The sequence below is a fragment of the Amia ocellicauda genome, chromosome 8, assembly GCF_036373705.1.
Source record: "Amia ocellicauda isolate fAmiCal2 chromosome 8, fAmiCal2.hap1, whole genome shotgun sequence".
Classification (NCBI taxonomy): Eukaryota; Metazoa; Chordata; class Actinopteri; order Amiiformes; family Amiidae; genus Amia; species Amia ocellicauda.
In genome coordinates, this window is record NC_089857.1 from 5,861,011 (window position 1) to 5,874,748 (window position 13,738).

Below are 13,738 nucleotides of genomic sequence, written 5' to 3' on the forward strand. Positions count from 1 at the left end.
TTATGGAAGAAATATGAAGAGTGAAAATGGGATGGAAATAATTTGGAAGAAACTTTGGTGAAAGGAAACCTGCCTGAAGAGAAAAGTATTTGATCAATGCATACTGCCAGTGCTAGGTTATGGCTCTGAAACCTGCTCACTAAACCCAAAAATGTTACAGAAACTGTGGGCAACAGAGGCATGGAAAGATGTGTGCTTGGAATAACAAGACGTGATAAAAAAAAAAGAATGGATCCAAGAACAAATTAAAATATGTGGCTTGAATGAGTGAAAATGTTAATGAGTGAAAAGACCTAGAAGACAAACGCATAAAATATGGGAAGATTAAATCATACACTTTGCAGGCGTGACATGGAAAAGAGAAGCTGTAGACCAAAGCAAGTGGAAACTGCACTGCACAACCACTTTGTGTCTGGACTAATGTCACCAATTACTTGTTTGCGGATAGATTTTATAGCTTAGTGCACACACTCCAAGTAAAAAGGTAATGGTGTTACATAGAACCACATATATCAGTATATAGAGTGTTTCCCTGTAATTTGTACAGTTTACAGCATGTGGTGTGTCTGTGCTTGGTGTGACTGAAAGTACTGAGAGCCTCTACAAGATCTATGGAGTGGGTTGTTTGCGTGCTGCGCCACCATTGTGTCAATTTAATTTGAACTCTTGATTGTAGGTTATTGCTTGATTCTCAGCCGTGCTCTCAGTACCACTTCTTGTCGGCTTTCTCCATAACTTTAAAATATCTTGTTGTTATGACCACTTCAAATAAATTGCAACTGGATGTACGGTTGCAAGATTAATTAGAAAAACTAAAGATTTTCAGTCCTCCCAATGACCCCAGACACTTGTGTGTTTGTAATGTAGGATTATTTAGTAGTCTGCATTCTCTTAATGCAGTTGCAGGTTTGATGTCCTTCCCTCACAGCGTTTATCAGAGTGTAAAGCTCTCCGTGAAGAGATTACAAGCATTTACGTGTGCTGTTTTCACATTACTATTAAGAAAAATTAAAAGAAACTACTCCAAATACTGCACAGATTAGTGATAAAGAACACATCACATACAGTAAACATAAAGCTGTGTGTCTAAACTAAAGGCTGTTTCTCTCCACACCCGTGTGAAAAGCCAGCCTCTCATATTGAGTGACAGGGAGCAGCGCACAGCGGTCCCTCCCCTTCTCTAAAAGCTCAAGACCAAATGGTGGTTTCACGCACACCTCTAATAATGGTATCATTTGATAGGTTACATCCCCACCAATAACGGGTTGACGGGCGTTTTGTACCCGAAGTCAGGAAGTTGGAACAAAATAGGTTTGTTTACTTTAACACTAGCGGTACTAGTCTGAACATAAAACATTTGTGTTCCCTCTGATTTGAGAGGTGGCCATACCAGTCTATTTTCAATTTTTTTACAGACCTAAGCCAGACTTTTTGGGCTCTGTATTTCAGAAAAGTTTGAAATACAACATACGCTGTATATTTCTGGAAAAGTGTTTTTTCGAACTCAAACCACCATTTCGAACCCCAGAATTCCATTTACAAGGTCAATGACCGCAATCATGTAGAATGGGGTCCACGGTTATTGTTCTGCTCTTTACTATAATTATATCAACTCATATTATGAATGTAACTGTATATTACAACAATATATGCATTTAGAAATGTCTCATTTGAAATATAAATAATATTTGTAGACATTACAACAGGTGAGGCTGTTAACGAGTAATCAAGTTTAGAACGATTTAAGTTATTTAATCAAAGGACGTTTAAAGGAGCACTGATGAAAGCATGAGCTGTGAAATGTCTGCTTGTGTTTTTAAACATGAGCACCCTTTGCACTTCACTTTTTTAAAAAACTTTTTTTTAAAGGTAATTTCTTATGGCTCTGGTCGCTCTTTTACATGCAGTGTGCGGACAGGATCCTTCCTCATAATCAAATAACTATCTCCACGCAGCTGTGGTACAATATCATGTTTTGTGCTTCCAATTTTGTGAGATGGAAAAGAATTGTACCAATTGTACTAAGTTGTACTATTTTTGTAAAGAAACATTTAAAAAAAAGATAATCTTTGTTAATGTATAAATCAATACAACTCCATACGGTGCACTTTCATACAAACTGCATGTTCTACGTTACTTGTTTAGGAAATCTTTCATAGATGAATTAATACAGAACTGCAAACAAGTTTGACTGTAGTGGGTTGATTTACTTCAAAATGTATTATTTAAGTAAATGTGACAATGCCTACAGTAAAATGAATAAATTATGTGTAAACAATTACAAATGGTAAATAATACCAGACTCTGTACTCCATTAAAACCATTTGAATAAGCCTATAATTCAAAATAAGAAAAGCTCCTGTTTATTTTTGATCTGACAGAGGAGGGGATTTCTAATGCAATATACTACTTTACATACATTGTATGTGTACATTAATGAAGCAGTACTAGTCTGTGCAGTACAGTACTTTTTTAATGTGATGATGCTATGCAGGTACAGTGCCTGGTTATTACATACCTCGGTTATCACATACCAATGTTATGGTCCCAAGGTTGTATCAGAGTTTCACTGTACTTCTAGTTGTACTTGGCAGTTGGTTTGTTTTTCACTGCCAAGTTGTGAAATTCCTCACAAGAAACTTGTTCATTACCGATTTTACCAGGTTTGATGACATTCGCTTTGTTAGACATGCGGCATTTGAAGTTTGGTGATGGGGAGCTGGCTGCTATATTCTCAGATCATTCACATAAACAATGATAATACCCGGATATATCATGAATTAAACGTTTTATTTCAGGTAATAAGATTCTATGTATGAGCAATCGTGTTTTTGTATCTGCATACAAAAAACTGAAATAAGTGTTTTCCAAATTGGCACAGGACACAGGAGCTGAAAAAACACCCGACCAGGTTACAACTCTGCTCCTCCATTCTCCTCCATTGCGTTTATGCAATACCATTTCTCGCCAAACGGTGGACTGGCACCATTTGACAATGTTTTGTGGTGTAGTTCACACAAATCAATAAAAACGTATTAACTATCTCATCCAAACATGAGACAAGTGTCTTGTATTATGATAAATGTGGTAAATATTTGTTTACTTTTATTAAGTTTTAAAACATCTTTTTAATGACACTAGGTAAAGAAAACCCAAGATGGCAGATTTGATAAAAAATAAAACATGTTTTTGGTGCATAAAAACAATATTTATTAGTCACAATTTAGGTTTTTTGGTATTGCATATATCTAAGTGTAACACAACTCCTCACCAAGCGTGTTTACCCATGTGGGAAGGGAGTTGTGTGACAGTTGGTGGAAGTAGTGGGATTTGATCACATGCCTCCGAAGAGACGAGCCTCAATCCAGAGCCTTTGGAGGCGTGGGTTCAAATCCCACTACTGCCACCAACTGTCACACAACTCCCTACCCTCACAGGTAAACCCGCTTGGTGGGGAGTTGTGTGACTCTAAGTTAAGGCATACTCTAACCGTTTAAATATATAACAGCTTCAAATAATTATTTTTTAAAAATCGATCGACCACCCTACCTTTATGCTAAAACGCTTTTACTGAATATGAACATGTAACCCCCGAAACTCTTAACCTTTTGTATTTTGTTTGAACTAGATGTATTACAATGACAGATGTTTAAGGTACATCCTGCTCCCAGATTATAACTTGTTAAAACACCTTTTCAGGGCAGATTTGTCTTTGAATTCCAATTCCAATGTAATACTTATTTTGGTTTAAAATGGCTATTGCAGTCAATTTTTTTCTGATGAACGCCCTTATTTATTGTTGTATTATTTACTGAAGGGGCTTTTCTTTTTTACCAGAGTGCTCTTCAGTGGTCATTATAATTCATCTCACACAACCTGTTTATCATCCTTAGCATCAGCATTTATTCATGTTATTTATTTTCACATCAGACTGGTATCTGCTCAACTCCTGTACATTCAGCTAAACTGCTGGTTTTTAGGAGCTTAGTGTTTCCTGAATGGGACTGGTTTTGTTAAACCCTCATCTATTCGTAGGTAATTACGAATGAGCTTGCTTCAGAACTAGAGGCAAAAAAGGAAATATAATGTCAAATTAATTATTACCATGGGGATCATGAAACACGAGATGCAAATGTCTCTGCCTTTACACTAAAGCACAAAGTCTATGGAGGAAGAATACTTTTAATGCATTATATTTATATAGTATTATTATTATTATTATTATTATTATTATTATTATTATTATTATTATTATTGAGAAACTTTCAGTTAATGCATCTCTTAAAACTAAATGTTCTACTAAACAAATGATTTAATATAATTATTTAATTAATAATTAAATAGTTATTGGTTGACTGCAGTTCAGAATTTCTCTTAGGTTCTAAAAGAGATTATAAGAGTATAAAACAGCCAGCAAGCACAACTATTTGTGTGCACCTCTGTTGATGTTCTCATGACTTCTGAACATGATGTCACCTGACACAATTACAATATGCATCTCTCTTGGAAATCTAGATGTTTTATTTGTATACTTTTTTCTTTCTCTTTAATCCTTGGTTCCAATGTTGTTTAGCTTTATTAATCTATTTTAGATACAGTAGGTCTATTCCATCTTTAGATTTGATACATATATAAGCTCTGTGTGTGTATACAGTGTACAGTGTATAAATATTCATCCCCCAAGGATTTTTGGAAATGTTGTAGTGTTAGTCTGGAAATAATATGGATTTAATTGGGATTTTCTGTCTCTGATCTACACAAAGTATTACATGATGTCAATGTTAAATAAATAAATAAATAAATAAAGACAATTTATCTTTAACTAACTACAAATGAAAAACTGAAAAGTCTTGATTGCATAAGATTTCACCACCTTTGCTATAAGAGACACTTAAGATGTGGTGCAGCCAATTGCCTTCAGAAGTCACATACTTTTGCCCAGGTGCTCCACAAAGCTGGGCTATAGTGAAGAGAGACCCATTTGTGAAAATCTGTCAAATCAAATCCCATTTCAGGGGCAGACAAATCGGTAGTCTGGACACCTGGGACTACCAAAAATTGGGACCGGATTACCAAACTGTAATGTTCCAAAGCCTGCGTGACTGCTATGACTCTAAAACAATATTGTTTATAGACTTGATTGATGCAACACGTAGGGTTGAGTCCTATGTTGAATGTGAGTTGTGATTGGCTCTTAGACCTATGGGGTGGGTTTTATGCTGAACACAGAGCTGTGATTGGTTTTTCCACTAGGCAGATGCGAGTTTGTGTATTTGTCTAAATGCAGAAGAAGCCGACTGAAACGTTTAAACTGCATAAAATAATAACATCAAGTAAAGGTAAGACAAATTTGTTTTACATCGAACTCTGTGTTTAGTTGTGCAACTGAGAATCATTTAAGCCTAATTATAATATTTGTGTTGGTGAAGTGAGTTAGTTGTACAGTAGTAGACATCTGTAGTTGCTGGTTCATTTTGTAATTGATATACACACACACACACACACACACACAAGTATATAATATATACACACACATAAGTTTAATCAAATGCCCCAGGGGGAGTTTACATGCAATGTTTGTAACTCGTGAAGCAATGACGTGCGTGCACGTTTTGGCACGAACATCGTGAGAATCAGTTTTGTGGCCCAAAAAATGGGTCAATCCCAGATACTCCAGTAAATTATGTAAAAATGACAAAACCAATGGGGGTAAACAGGTGCACATGCTCCGGACATAATCATCTATGTGTGTGTGTGTATATATATATAAAAAAAAATATATATATATATAGCTCCTTAAATATCCGCATTAAAAAGTGATAAGTGAAAAGATCTGGTCAGATTATTTGTAGGTTTCAAGCTTAATATATAGGTTCTCCTCTGTCCCTTCCAGCAGCAACAGAAGTTGAAATAACTAAAGTGAGGGAAAAAAGTATTTGATCCCCTGCTGATTTGATTTTGTACGTTTGCCCACTGACAAAGAAATGATCAGTCTATAATTTTAATGGTAGGTGTATTTTAACCGTGAGGGACAGAATAACAAAAAAATCCAGAAAAACGCATTTCAAAAAAGTTATTAATTGATTTGCATGTTAATGAGGGAAATAAGTATTTGACCCCTTCGACTTAGTACTTGGTGGCAAAACTCTTGTTGGCAATCACAGAGGTCAGACGTTTCTTGTAGTTGGCCACCAGGTTTGCACACATCTCAGGATTTTGTCCCACTGCTCTTTGCAGATCCTCTCCAAGTCATTAAGGTTTTGAGGCTGACGTTTGGCAACTCGAACCTTCAGCTCCCTCCACAGATTTTCTATGGGATTAAGGTCTGGAGACTGGCTAGGCCACTCCAGGACCTTAATGTGCTTCTTCTTGAGCCACTCCTTTGTTGCCTTGGCTGTGTGTTTTGGGTCATTGTCATGCTGGAATACCCATCCATGACCCATTTTCAATGCCCTGGCTGAGGGAAGGAGGTTCTCACCCAAGATTTGACGGTACATGGCCCCATCCATCGTCCCTTTGATGTGGTGCAGTTGTCCTGTCCCCTTAGCAGAAAAACACCCCCAAAGCATAATGTTTCCACCTCCATGTTTGACGGTGGGGATGGTGTTCTTGGGGTCATAGGCAGCATTCCTCCTCCTCCAAACACGGTGAGTTGTGTTGATGCCAAAGAGCTCGATTTTGGTCTCATCTGACCACAACACTTTCACCCAGTTCTCCTCTGAATCATTCAGATGTTCATTGGCAAACTTCAGACGGGCCTGTACATGTGCTTTCTTCAGCAGGGGGACCTTGCAGGTACTGCAGGATTTCAGTCCTTCACAGCGTAGTGTGTTACCAATTGTTTTCTTGGTGACTATGGTCCCAGCTGCCTTGAGATCATTAACAAGATCTTCCCGTGTAGTTCTTGGCTGATTCCTCACCGTTCTCATGATCATTGAAACTCCACGAGGTGAGATCTTGCATGGAGCCCCAGACCGAGGGAGACTGACAGTTATTTTGTGTTTCTTCCATTTGCGAATAATCGACCCAACTGTTGTCACCTTCTCACCAGCTGCTTGGCGATGGTCTTGTAGCCCATTCCAGCCTTGTGTAGGTCTACAATCTACAAAGTCTACAAAGTCCCTGACATCCTTGGACAGCTCTTTGGTCTTGGCCATGGTGGAGAGTTTGAATCTGATTGATTGATTGCCTCTGTGGACAGGTGTCTTTTATACAGGTAACGAGCTGAGATTAGGAGCACTCCCTTTAAGAGAGTGCTCCTAATCTCAGCTCGTTACCTGTATAAAAGACACCTGGGAGCCAGAAATCTTGCTGATTGATAGGGGATCAAATACTTATTTTCCCTCATTAACATGCAAATCAATGTATAACTTTTTTGAAATGCGTTTTTCTGGATTTTGTTGTTGTTATTCTGTCTCTCACTGTTAAAATACACCTACCATTAAAATTATAGACTGATCATTTCTTTGTCAGTGGGCAAACGTACAAAATCAGCAGGGGATCAAATACTTTTTTCCCTCACTGTAAGTAAGTTGCTGAAGGACATGTCATGGTTAGCAATGGTGTATTTCAGGTTAATGGCAATGCAGGAAGCTGTTTCTTCTTTTCCCCTCCCCTTTAATCTTTATGCTTTCTATATTGTTATGCAGTGTTCAGTAGTGTACATTGTGTTGTAATCCTAATGAAACATTTATATTTATGGCTTGCTGCTCCATCAGTGACATGAAAAACTATTGAATTTGAATGAGTTGTCACATGACAGCTATGGATTCGATTGTCAGTGGCTGTATTCGAAACTGCATACTACACATACTGCATAACAGCACTTCAGTAATGTTGAATTGCTCGTATGTAGTATGTGTATCATGCGGTTTTGAATACAGCCAGTGTCTAGAGTATTGTTCTCGCACATGTATACCACCCTTTATGTGATGTTCCTGCTAAAACCGAGCTGTACCTATAGAGCTCATTTACATATTCATTCACTCCTTCGCTATGAATTTGCATGACGTCGGGTAAACAGCAGCTTATTTCGAGTGCAATAAACTAAAACCATGTAAACCCCGAGAGGGAGAGGGGCATTTCATCTGTGACTCGAGCACATTGTCTCGAGTAATGTCAAAACACAGGTAAATTCTGCCATTGGATCTGTTTTTTGTAGATGTACTTTTACAAAATGTATGTAGGACAGACCAAGCTTGTTTGTGTTTTTCTGTTTTGAATCCTTTTACCACCTTGAAATTAGATCTGTCTACAATTTATTTATTTGAGCATTACATGGAAATGAAAAATGTGGGTACCAAAATCTGTGGTGGGCTACCATAGTTTGCCTTTTGGTAGCCCACTGGACTACCACACATAGAAGTGATTAGTCCACCCCTGCATTTGGGTTTTGACATAAGGCAAAATAATGTGCAAACATTACAGGAACCAGATGTGCAATGCTGGTAGAGACTTAGGGCCAGATTAAATCAAAACTTTGACCCACCCGCTAATAGAAATCTACAGAACTGTACTCATTTTCAGATGACACTTTTTTCTAATCAGAAATGTAACCGCAATGATGTACAGGTTTGCTATTAGCGGGTGGGTCAAAGTTTTGATTTAATCCAGCCCTTACTCCCAAAGAGTCGCAGCTGCAGTTGCTACCAAAGGTGGATATAACAAGTATTGAGTAAGGGGGCTGAATACTTATGCAACTACCACATTTCATTTTTTCAATTTTTAATTAACTTTTGTTTCACAATAAAACATAAAAAAGTACCTTCAATGTGTTATGTATGTGGTGTTAATCAAAGGGAAGGATTCCCAATTAAATCAATTTTCATTCCAGATTGTAACAACATACAATGTGAAAGTCCTTGGGGGGTAAATACTTATGCAATCCACTGCATATATTTTATCATCATTTATCCGCAATACATATACACTGATATATATATATATATATATATGCCAACTCATAATATGATCCATATCTAGAGATTACAGGTTTTAGAGATTATCGTTTCTTTTACTTTGTGAGACTGTTTATCATTTGCTTTTCATTTATTTCTGCCAGGTTATTGTAGAAATACATTTATCTAATTTTACTTTCGTATGTGCTAAATTTATGCAGCTGCATGCCTTGAGGAGGCAGCAAGATATATGTTGGGATTAAATTATACTACCCTGTGCACATATACATTTTCAAGTAGACTTCAAAAACATGAATGTGTTTCAGTTAAATTCCTTCAAAGCGTATCTGCATTATGGAGATTTCACATTAACAGGCTTATCTTGCCATAATTTGGTTGCACATCAAAGCAAAGGCAATTCTGGGACCAAGAACGGACATTTTCCTGACTGTAACAGATGACAGCAATTACACATTGCCCCCTACAAGCACTTGGTTGGTTGACTGTCTTGATGTTAAAACATGAATGATGGATTTGAATGAGATTCACATGTGTGATGTATGCGTTCCAAAATTAATCAAAGCATACAAGAGTGAACTTCTTTGCTGAGAAAATACACTCATGCATAAGCTAACCAAACATACATACAGAGTGGTGACAAAGTAAAGGAAAAAAACAACATAGTGTCTCAGTGAGGTGTTTGGCACCATGAGCTGCCAGAACAGCTTCAATGCTCTTGGCACAGATTCTACGAGTCTCTGGACTCTACTGGAGGGATGAACACCATTCTTCCAAAAGATATTCCCTCATTTGGGGTTTTGATGGTGGTGGTGGAGAGCACTATCTAACACGTCGGCCCAAAATCTCCCATAGGTGTTCAATTGGGTTGAGACTTGGTGACTGCGAAGGCCATAGCATATGATTTACATCATTTTCATCCTCATCAAAACCATTCAGTGACCCTCGTGCCCTGTGCATGGGGGCAGTGTCACCACTCCCATCAGGACAGAAATGTTTCACCATAGGATAAAGGTGATCACTCAGAATAACTTCATAATGATTTGCAGTGACCCTTCCCTCTAAGGGGACAAGTGGACCCAAACCATGCAAGGAAAATGCCCCCACAGCATAACAGAGCCTGTACCGTTCTCTGTGTCACCACACACGCACTCACCCACTTGTCGAGAACACTAGCCAGTTGAGCGTCTTTGTGACTTTTGTTATGTTCCTCTACTCATTTATTCAAGTTTTTCCTTTAATTTACCCCCTGTCTGTATATTCTCCTTAACACTATCCACTTTTCCGATTACAAGCAAACCTGTGTTTGTAAACCATTGGAAATCCCTTATTTTCTCAGCTGCCACTGCACCACATTGGGTCATAATTTATTCATAGACTGTTATTATCACTATAGCATGGTATTATAATATCGATGACAGAAGAACCCTAGCTCAGAAACATAACATACTCAATCTGTAATTGACCATCTAAAGAAATCTGTAGCTCAGGCATTTTGAATTTGAAAAAAGTAACAAAAATGGCCCCAATTAAATATTTCCTCTAAAAAAAGGGGGCAATTGCTTAACTCTGCAGTTCTTCTTAAATGGTAAACACAGTATATTTTTACTGGCATTTTATCGTGGTCTTTCTTTCTTCTTGACTTCACCCAACTCTATCCACATGTAACTAATGCAGATGAGGAAAAATTCAGAGAGGCACTTAATGCAGAATTTAAACAACTCTGTGGGTGTATAGCTGAGGTTGTGTGGTGTTAGTTTACTAACAAGGCAAGGACTGTAAACATTTTAATTTGCTGAGAGCAGTGTATTAAGCTAAGGAATGGTAAGTAATGCATCATGAATAACCATTGCAACTATTATCAGGCTTGATTTTCTCTATGCAGAATCATCACACGGTCACCCTCTGGGAAATGCTGTATCATAACAGGAGACCTTCGTTTAAAATAATAGTTACTTGTCCCAGAACCTACTATTTGTTCTTTCCGATTCAGTACATTTAAATCGCTGAATGATTGACAGGTTGAACAAAGGTTGAACAAATATATTAACTTATTTTCAAACCTGGCATTTTTCAGGGACCAATCTGTTTTTTGCAACCTGAATTGAAAGCTCGTGTTTGTGCGAGTGTAGCAGGAATTGACCACCAATTGTACACGCTAACAGCAATCTGTTAGCAGGGAATTCAGCTTTGCAGGCAGCTTTCCATGCAGAGCTCAGTCCTGCTAAAAATAAGCCATGAAAATACTGGAGGCTTTCTGTGGGAATATCCCACGGGAAAGGCAGGAAATTAAACTTCAAAACACGCCGTCTGTTGGATCTCTGGATGTCTACCGATTTTCAACAGTAAAGGATGTACACATAAATGAGTCATTCCACCATTAAATAGAGCCTAAGTATAGTTTAATCTGATTAGTTTACTGGTCATTCTTTATTAACAATGTGCATTTACTGTATGTTGCATGATTTAGACACAGTAAGAGAAAGATTTGAGATTTTTGTGTTTGTTTTTGTATCATTTCAAAATGAGGATAGGAAAAGGGCATTACTCTGCTCAGAGCATATCCCACAATCCATTGGGAGAACTGAGGTGATTAATAGTCCACTGTGCTGTAAATATCAGGACTGGAATTAAGGGTAGAATCTGATATGATCTGATAGAATTCCCTGTTTATTGTGTTACTCAGTTGTTGAATTCAATGGGATATTAAAATCATACCATGATATGTATTCCAAGGTTTATCAAACCAATCAATTATATCCCTTACTAAACTGGTAGTACACTATTTGTGTGTGTGAGAGATTGAGTGTTTTTGTGTGACTCGTCTTGTACAAGAGGAGATCTGTCATCTATCAGCAGGAAATAGAGATATGCATAGCCAAACCTTGACTAAATTAATTCTAATCTGTTGCCTCTCAGAGTATCAGAGCCCAGATTTTGCAGATATTTAAGGCAGCTCAGATTCTGGATTCTAATTCTGTCTGTTGAAATAATCTAAGCACTGCTCTGCAGAAAGAGTAACTCTTCTTTTACTTCTAGTACTTCTTTATCTGCATTTCCTAGGTTTTCATCATGTTCGTGGCTGCTACTGCTTTTTTAGTATAATTATCCTGTGCTAATTTGATGTGAGAGGATAGTTTTGGCAGTCATTGTCTATTGGAAAAGGTCCAAGTAAAGTAGTACAAAAGGGAAATATGTTGTGAGATCATTTGAAACCATTACACACAAAGCTTAATGCCGATATAATGTTTGTTTTATTTGCAATCCACAGATCACCATTTGTGATTGCTGCTCTTTCTATCTTTATTAGTCAAGGGTTAATATGTAAAAGGGGGAGCACATTTAGATTTTTTTTTGACTGATCTGTCACTTTCTTAGCTAGTTGTCCTTATCATTTTATTTATATCTGAAGAAACATACACACAGGCAGTTTATATTTTGATTGATGGTGCATTGGTGTACTGTACTGTCTTAATCTTTCCCTCCGTTTTGAGGTTTTGATTAATATAGATATTGCAGGATAGTAAAGGTTTATTATGCTTTTATCCTTGATTCTCCCCTGAATGTAAATGAGAAACATTTGGCCCTTTATGAATTTTAATGAGTAACATCCATTGTAACCTGTTCAGCAACACTAGTTTCTGTCCACAGGAAATATTTATGAGAACACTACATTTCTCTGAACAAGACTGTTTAACAAATTAGAGTTTGGCTCAGACAAGTTTTTCTTTTTTTTCCTTCAATGCAGATTTTATAGTGCTAAAAATGGTCTCTCAGAAAAATATGAATACAATAATATAGGAGCGTCCTAATCACAAATATATTAAATAATCCACATGGGTCTCTATTTGCATCATAAAGTATACATAGCTATATGTAAATCATTAGATTGTGGATGCAACCCTGTTTAAATGAAAGAGAGAGAGAAAACCGTTCCCTAAAAGAGAATATGGAATATGACCTCGGAACCAGGAAATCCTGAGACGCTTGTTTGCTGTGATGAACAAGGCCCTGCCCTTGCCACGGCTCAAGTACATTTCAACAAAGCTCTTTCACCACAGCCATATAGGCCTGCAGAGTGACCATGCAAATCTGGGAAGTATTTTATCATTCAGATAACCAGATTTGCATCTGCAACCTAACATTATCTTTCACGACTAAGATACAGCTCTGGAAAAAATTGAGACCACTCCAAGTTCAGAAATCAATGCTAAGTGGTGTCTTAATTTTTTCCAGAGCTGTAGTTCCTGAAAGGGAGTATGGGCTACTGTGTATTCAAGCTGTCATGAATGAATACTAATGGCAGGCATATTCACAAGAGAACAAACAATGGAGAAGTGCAATCACCATGTTTAAGGTACACCCGAAAGAGGGCCCAAAATGCTGCCATGCCAGGCTAGGATGGAGGTGGTTGGGGGGCCTGTGGGAAGCACCCTGAGGTGTGGGATTTCTCCACTAGAGGGAGAGCGTGATCAGGATGGTGATTGAAACCTTCTGTCACCATTTGGCGGGCAGAGAGATCACAGTGAAATCAGAGCCCTGGAAATCACTAAAAGAGAGCAAGTATCAACTCCCTATAAGACCCTGAAAGGGGCATCCAACAGCTTTCGATTAAAGCCAGGAGGGTAATATTAATATATTGATTTTTCATTTCTAATTACTAGTTATGTGTATGTGTCCTGTGCTTTTGATTGATATTTTACGTGCTAAGTAGTTTATACAAACTTTACGAATAGACTTTTCAAAGTGTACTGGGAATTAGAAAAAATGAATTCTATATATGGATTTGAAACCTATTTTTAAAGCATCTTGGTCTTTAGCTA

General features: G+C 37.5%; 1 protein-coding gene across 3 annotated transcripts in view; it reads left to right on the top strand.

Moving 5' to 3' along the window:
- The window catches only part of LOC136755360 (EGF-like repeat and discoidin I-like domain-containing protein 3), a 195,649-nt gene that overhangs the window by 160,650 nt on the left and 21,261 nt on the right, over nt 1–13,738 (top strand). The window lies entirely within an intron of this gene.